The 7827-nt window shown below is 60.1% G+C and overlaps 1 long non-coding RNA gene across 1 annotated transcript; it reads left to right on the forward strand.

The window, feature by feature from the left end:
* Window positions 1-1558: 1558 nt before the first annotated feature.
* On the forward strand, window positions 1559-7606 carry LOC121087152. Its single transcript, XR_005827533.1, has 3 exons — window positions 1559-1569; window positions 2518-2520; window positions 6239-7606. It is a non-coding gene; the product is annotated as an uncharacterized LOC121087152 (long non-coding RNA).
* The last annotated feature ends 221 nt before the right edge of the window (window positions 7607-7827 follow it).

Consider the following 7827-nt stretch of genomic DNA (forward strand, 5'->3'; position numbering starts at 1 on the left):
CCCCGCAGCTGGCCCCAGGCGGGTGGGAGCCAGCGGCCGTGTTGCACTGCTTTGCGGCTGCCCGAAAAGACAGCTTTCTGAGGAGCCCGTGCCTTTGCAGGCAGGTCCCAGAACTCTCCCGGTCCCTGCTCACCAGGCAGGCTGCTGCCCACACTTACGCTTTCAGCTCCTCCACCTTGGCCTGCTTGCTGGCCTCTCCATGGCTGCCATCCAGTCCTCGTAGAGGTCGATGATGAGGAGCTTGGTGGGGATGCTTCGCAGGAAGTCCTGCAATGCCAAGGGCTGCAGGTGAGCCTTTGAATGCTGCAGGCCAGCCAGGAGCTCCTCCAGCTGCAGGTCAGAAGCGCTCACCTTCAAGATGAAGGCCAGCAGCAGCGCAGGCTGACTTCCCATGTCAATGTCCTTGCCGCGGTCCAGGGCCTCGCGTAGCTGCCGAAGTTCTGTGCCGCCGGCAGCTCTGCGGAATATCCCCTCCGTCGTTGGTCCTCGCTGGCGCAGGACAGCCAGCAGCTCCTGCAGGAGAGGCAGGAGGCCACTTGCTTGGCTGAAGAACCAAGCGGTGGCAAGGACCAGAGCTCTGCCCCAGACGTGGTTGCCTAAGCGCCACAAAGGGTCTGGGACCAGAAGCAGGTTCTGGGGGTGCAGAGTCCAGTGCCCTGTCCCCGCAGCTGCTGGGGACACGCAGGCCCTCTCCAGAGCAGCCGGAGGGAGGGCTGGGGACTCTGTCTGTCCAGGCTGGCTTACCTGGATGGGCCGGGGCAGCGTGTTGTCCTCCCCACAGAGGGCTGCCAGGGGCTGCCCAAAGAGCGCCCTGCGGCAGCTGGAGCCCGCCTGCCCTGGCGCCTGGGCAGCGGCCGGGGTGCGCCGCAGGGCGAAGGGCCAGGGCAGCCCCATCCTCCTGCTGCTGGTGCTGCTCCCGCTGCTGCTCCCTCCTGCTGCAAAGGAAAACAGAGTAAGACAGCACCAATGGAGACCCCCAGGCCAGCGGTCCCAGCGCCTGCCCTGCCCTGCGCTGCCCCGCCTGCAGCATGGTGCTGTGTGGTGCGGCAGGATGGGCAGGGAGGCAGCAGCTGGATCCGCGGCTGTGGCTTGGAGGTGTTGACTTAGAGGCTCTTGAGAGCCATCGTGCCACGGGGTCAGCCTGTGCCAGCCTTCACCCTGCCCTCCTGCAAGCTGCGGGCTGCAGCAGAGTCTCCGTGTCCCCGCAGAAGCACGTCCAGCAGCCGCGGCCCAGCGGTTGTCCTTGTCCGTCCAGGTGACATCCTTCTGTGGGCTGCCCAACCTGCATGGTGACACTCGGGACAAGTGAGCACAGCATTGCAGGAGGTTGCCTTGCTTTGCCAAACTCACCTGGTGCGGGGCAAAGTCCCCCTGCGTTTGCAGATGGGGCCGTCGCAGGCCCTTGCTTGGGATGAGCCTGCAAGAACCGAGAATCAGGCTGTGCTTGCAGAGCAGCCCTGCAGCAGAAAGGGCCACCAGCAGCCTGAGCGCGGCAGAGCTGGGACCCTCTGCCCTCCCGGGCTCTCTTCCCCATGTGTCAGGGTTCCTCCCAGTGTCACCAGTCAGAACGTGCTGGCGTGCTGCTGGCTTCCCAAAACTCTCTGCTCCTTGAGTGGCACCGTCAGACCCTCTGTCCCTCCCGCACAAGGTCACCCCAGTCACTGCGCATCGCGGCGCAGCCAGAGGCAGGTGCAAGGCAGCCATTCTCACCTCTGCCTGTGCCTCCATCAGCGTCTCCAGGCTCCTGGCACGCAGTGTCCTCCACTGGGCAGGAGACAAGGAGGGGAAGAAGGTGAGCAGCCATGGCTCTGCTGCTCGGCTGCAGGAGCAGTGCTCGGGGACAGGGCTCAGAGCAGAGAGACACTCGCGGCGTGGCGGCGGCTCAGCTCCTTCTCCAGGAGCTTGATGGATGTCAGATGGGTGACGCGGGCTCCCTTGCGTCCTTCTGGTGTCCTGTGCACCGGGAAGGGAGAGGGAGAGAGCTGGGTGAGCCCCAAGCCGTCTCTTGTCTCTTGTCAGGCAGCTGTGCCCGAGAGCTGCTCGCAGCCACAGTGGCACCTTCCCCAGCTGGGGGCTGTTTCCCCCCGTCCGTCCAGCTTTTCCTGGAGCATCCCCCTGGCTTACCCCAGCAGCGTGGCCACCCACAGCTCCTTCAGTGCCTGGGATCTGCAGAAAGAGAGGGGAGAGAGCGTCAGGCCCTGCTGCCCCCAGCCCTGGGCAAAGGTGGGTGCCTGCACAGCCCTGCCCCGTGGGGCAGGACAGAGGCGCTGTCCAAGCCCTGGGTCTCTCTGTCCTGCCTGAGCGGCTGCATTTGCCCTTCCCTTCTGGGGACCAAAAGGTGACCAGGGGATGCAGGATGGGGAAACATCCCCCGTCCCTCCCTCCCTGCCACTGAGCTGCCTGCTCCCTGCCCAGCTCTGCACGCAAGGCAGAGGCCTGTGTTCATGGGATGGTGTGGGCACGGCTGGGAACCTCTGCTGCCCGACCACGACTCACCCAAAAGTGGCGATGCAGGAGCCGGTGGGCCAGGCGAGGATGACAGAGGTGCTGTCCTCATCGGTGCTTTCCTCCTCCTCCTCCTGTCCATCCTGCCCCGCAGCCTCCTTCCCGCTGCTCAGCACCCACAGCTGGTCCAGTGCCAGGCGGAGCTGTGGGCGCAGGCTGTGCCATGTCTGCAGAGAGCAGAGGCGGGCACTGAGCTGGAGGAGGGCTCCTTGGGCTGGGTCCCCACGCGCAGAGCCCTGTCCCCCACCTGCCCTTGGGACGGACATGGGTGCCTCCAGCACCGAGGGGCCGGGGCCTGGGGCTGGTGCCAGGGTGTCCCTGGGCCGGGGCTGGGGGCAAGGACCTGGGCTCTGAGGGTCTTACCGCAACTTGGCGACCACCAGTTCCTCGTGGAGGAGCAGAAGGCGCCTCTCGCTCCTCTTGCAGCCCCGGGTCAGCCGCACGTCCGCGCTCAGCACCGGCTCGGCGTCGCTGAGAACCTCCCTGCAGAGCAGAGCGCGGTGGGCATGAGCAACGCCAGTGCTGTGTGGCCCAGCTGTGCCCGTGTGTCCCCGAGCCCGGGGGGAGCCCACCTGGAGCCACAGCAGCAGCAGGCCTGGCCCATCCTGCCCGGGAGAGGAGGGCCCTGGCCGTGCACCGAGGAGGGGGCCCAGCCGGCGACGGGGAGGCTGGGAAGCGGGGTGCTGGTGCTGTGGCAGCGCTCCTGGGCCAGAGGCTGCCTCCTGCCAGCGCTGCTGCGTGCCAGCACAGCTCTGCCCTGCTGCCTGTGGTGGCCGTGGGCTCCCTGTGACCAACAGTCTGAGCCCAACGGAAAGTGGGCGGGGCCTGGGGGGGCGGGGCCGGGGCCCTCTCCAGTATGGCCGGGCCTGCCCCGCCCGGGGGAGCCCCGAGCAGGACAGGGCAGGGGGCAAGGGCCACCTCCCTGCGCCTGCGGCCAGCGCTTTGACCTGGGGTTTTGACAGGGTCCTGGTCGATAAAAGAAGCTGTTTTTCCTAGAGATGGCCATTGTGGCTAGAGGCAGACTCCTCTTGGTGGAGGCCGGCCTAGCGGTCGGAAGGCCTCTGGCACACAGGCCGTGCCAGGCCTCAGGCCCCAAGGCGCTGGAATTGGAGCAGGCCCACCGGGAGGAAAAACTTCCATTTTTACCAAAAGACGGGGGGACTAGCAGCAGTCAAGAGCCGCTCGTGTCCTGCCAGGCGCCACAGGTAAATGAAATGTGTGGTGAGCTTCGGCAGGAATTGTGGTGCCCCTGGAGCACCACCCTTGCTTGGGAAGGCTTTATCCCACCTGGGTGCTAAGGCTTCACCCTTGGCAATCAGGGCTGGATGAGCGCCAACAGGAGCCCCTGCCCTGTTAGCCATGACCTTCACCCAGCCGGTGGCCGACACGGCCAGGGGCGAGTTTGTGGGGTAGGCCATGACCATGGCAAAGAAGGGACCTGTAGTCAGCTTTTGATGGCCCGTGTCTCGTTTCACTGTTGACTCTAAGCAATGCCTTGCTTCAAATAGAAGCGATTCAGAGAGTTACACACGCACCTGTTTCAGGAAAAATGCAGGAAATCAGAGGCATCTAGCAAATTCTCTTCTGGCTGTTGTACACTGCAGCAAGAAGCAGCGTGGGTCCAGTGGCTAATGCTGGAAGGGGAATTCAGCACTTCTGGGAAAGGGAGATAAAGGCACTCTTGTGGGCCAGGCTGGGATTGGAGAGCCTGGGTGGGTGTCTGGGGTCCCAGCTTTCCCGCAGTGCTGACTGTGGTGCCTGCTGCTTGTTCTTCCCTGCAACGCCGGTTGCATCCGCCTGCTGGGGCTGTGCTTGGGAAGGGCTCCGGGGGTGAGCAAGCCCACGGGAGAGGCCTGGGAAGAAGCTCTTCTCCAGAGATCTACTGGGTGACAAGGGAAGGTGCCCGTTGGTCCAATGTATGAGAGCCTGCAGGGCTCCCATCAGGGTCCCTTGACCTACCCATCCTCCAGCCAGCAATCCAGGTGCTGGGGGGTCCCATGTACGTCTCCTGAGGTACCCTTTAGCCCCGGTGAAGGTGTCGTGCCTCAGTGTGTGCTTGCAGGGCCTGTTTCCTTCCTGCTGACAAGGGCGGAATTGCAGTTAAATGCCCCTGGGCGATCCCGAGCCAAGCAAACTTTTTTTCTATGGGTCACACTGCTTTGCAGTCCATGTGTGTGGTTCAGCTCCTGCATGGGAGCTGAGGACACGAGGTGACCTAGCTTGGAAGCTGGCCACTCTTGCTCCAGGCAACTCCAGTTGCTTGCGTTTTCCTTCAGCTTCCCCAGCCTGATGATCTCCACTGTCACCTCCTCCCTGTCCTACAAGAAGTATCCCTATCCCAGCCATTAGGACAGTGGCACAGCACTCAGAATCCAGATCACTGGTAGAGAAGAAGGACAGAGGAAAAGAGAAGATCTCCTTTGAACGAAATCCTTGTTTGTCCCCCTTTAGCTACCAGTGGATGAAAAATAGGGGGACAGAATTTCACGGCAGCCACAGCACTGGCTTTCAAGCCTGAGCTTGTCATGTTCGGGAATGTGGTACAGTGAAAGGAGAGATAGAAATGGCAAATTTCCCCCCCCGGGGCGGTCAAATGCTGGCAGAGGTTGTCCAAGGAGGTTGTGCAGTCTCTGTCCTTGGAGATCTTCAATGGCCAAGTGTTGCTAGGTAGGGCCTGGCGGCCGGAAGATCTCGCGCTGTACAGAAACACAGGGCCCCCCCTCCAGATAGCCAACAGCTTTTAATTTATGATGTAAGCAGATGGAAGTGACATTGTTAACCTAGGCTATATAGTGTCACGTCGTTCAGCAATAAACGCCATTTGCCATCCACCACATTGGTGTCTGTGAGCTGATGGACCGCGCGGCCAGGGGTTGGCCGCCGTGCCGTTCCTGAACCAGGTCACCGCGCGCCTGTAAAAAGGCAACAAGTGGTGCCGAAACCCGGGAAAATCACCTGGAGTCGGGTGAACGGCGGCTGGAGCGGCAGGACCAGCCCGGCGGGGAGGACGCTCCCGGACCAACCAAGAGGATGGAAGCTCTTGCGAAGGTCGTATTACAACTGCATAAGCAGTGGGGTATTGACTGTAAGCCCAAAGATTTTACTCTCGCAGTTGCGAGACTTTTGGAGCTGGGGGTCATTGACCAGCCGGTGGATATACTCCACCCAGATGTGTGGGACAAATGTTCCCGCGCTTTATGCGATGAAACGATGTCTACTGGTAGTGGGAAAAATCTGAAAGCGTGGGGGAAAGTCGTCCAGGCTCTCCAAAAAGCTAGACACGAGCAGGAGACCTGGAAAGCTGACAGGGATTGTCTGTTAACCACCCCGCGGGTGGGAATTGGGGCGGCTACGCAAACCTCACGCCCCCCGGCTGAGGAGGGTTCCGTCGACACCCTCAAAGCTGACAGAAAAGTGACGCGCCCACTCAGCGTCCGAAAGACTCTAACATCTTCAGCTCACCCACAGACTCCTCGGCGAACTCCTTTCGCGGCAAACTGGCTGCAGAGGCCAGGGGTGCTGAGGCGAAAGCCGAGGCCGGAAATACACGGATTGAACCACCGCCCTGTGCGCCCCAAGATGGCGCCGAGCAGCAAGGCGGGAGCAGGGGGGGGGAGCGCTAGAGTTAACAGGCGCACACAGAGGGGAGGGGGAGGAGAATGGGAAGGAAAAGAGTGATTGGCATGACCAAAAAAGGGAAAAGATCACGAGCGAGGGGCGGAAAGCTAATCAGAATGACCCTCCCCAAAACCGTCCTTATAAGGCAGGCGCCTCCCCAAGCGGAAGGCAGGGCGGGCAAAAAGGGAAAGAACCGCCCGATTACACAAGAAAGGGGAGGGGCCGAAGCCCGACCACATACCACCAGCACCCGGAAGAGAGCAGTCAGTCGGACTCTGACTCCGACTCAGACGCTGCATGGGAGACTTGGCTTGCAAATACAAAGACCAAAATATCACCACTCACGGAAAAAGAAAAACAGAAGGGGACAGAAATTACTCTCACTGATTGGAGAAAAATACAAATTGCATGTGCCGATTGGGCCCCAACAGACACACTAGCATTCCCGGTCCGAGTGACGGACGGGGGACAGAGGGTTCATTCGCCCTTAAGCCCTAAGGATATACAAGCGATTGTTAAAGCAATAGCAGACAAAGGACTCAATTCGGCCATGGTCTCCACCCTCATAGATGGGGTTTTTGGGGGAGATGATTTGCTCCCGTTCGATATAAAACAGACCTGTAGGTTGATTTTTGACGGGGCGGGGATGATTGTGTTTAAACAAGAATGGGAAGAGAACTGTGCGAGGCAGTTAGCCCGAGTAACCGGAGCGGATCATCCGCTACACGGCTCCAGCCTACAGCGGTTGATGGGTACAGACCCAACAATGATTACCCCCCAAGCATAAGCCCAGGGCCTGCGGGCCCATGAAGTTATGGCAACCACCCGTGCAGCTAGAAAGGCTATTTGCGTAACCTCTAGAGTTATTGCCAAGCCATCACCATGGTTCACAATAAAACTAATGAAAGCTGTGAGTTTTTATCTGCAGGACCGGATCATCGGACACCCCTGTAACCAGTATACCCTGGTGTCAAGAGAAGACGACGAGTCGACAAGCGGCCTGTCCGCATCTGAGAGCTCTGCACCAGCGGAGTCCAGACAACGGCGATACAGCCCCCACAGGGGGATCCAGAGCCGGCTAGAAAGGGTCAACATCATGTTTGTAGAACACCAACAACTGCTTTAAAAATGTACTTGATCAGTATTTCCCTCGATTTTCCCTGGCTCTCCCAAGTATCCCAAACTACACTCCATTACCCTCAGTCGCTTCCCAAGTGCCAATTGCTCAGTGTGCCTTATCTTTATACTCTTTTTTAGAAATACTTTTACTATTTTAGCCTGTTTAGTTAAGCATAGAGGGGGGGGAAATGTTGCTAGGTAGGGCCTGGCGGCCGGAAGATCTCGCGCTGTACGGAAACACAGGGCCCCCCTCCAGATAGTCAACAGCTTTTAATTTATGATGTAAGCAGACGGAAGTGACATTGTTAACTTAGGCTATATAGTGTCACGTCGTTCAGCAATAAACGCCATTTGCCATCCACCACATTGGTGTCTGTGAGCTGATGGACCGCGCGGCCAGGGGTTGGCCGCCGTGCCGTTCCTGAACCAGGTCACCGCGCGCCTGTAAAAAGGCAACAGCCAAGGGCACACAGTTCTCAGCAACCTGCTCGAGGTGAGCGTGCTGGAGCAGAGGGCTTGGCCCAGAGGACCTCCACGGGTCCCTTCCAACCCCACCCTCCCGTGTGGCTCTGTGTTTTTTTTTTG

Source organism: Falco naumanni, chromosome 4, assembly GCF_017639655.2.
Source record: "Falco naumanni isolate bFalNau1 chromosome 4, bFalNau1.pat, whole genome shotgun sequence".
In the NCBI taxonomy this organism is placed as follows: Eukaryota; Metazoa; Chordata; class Aves; order Falconiformes; family Falconidae; genus Falco; species Falco naumanni.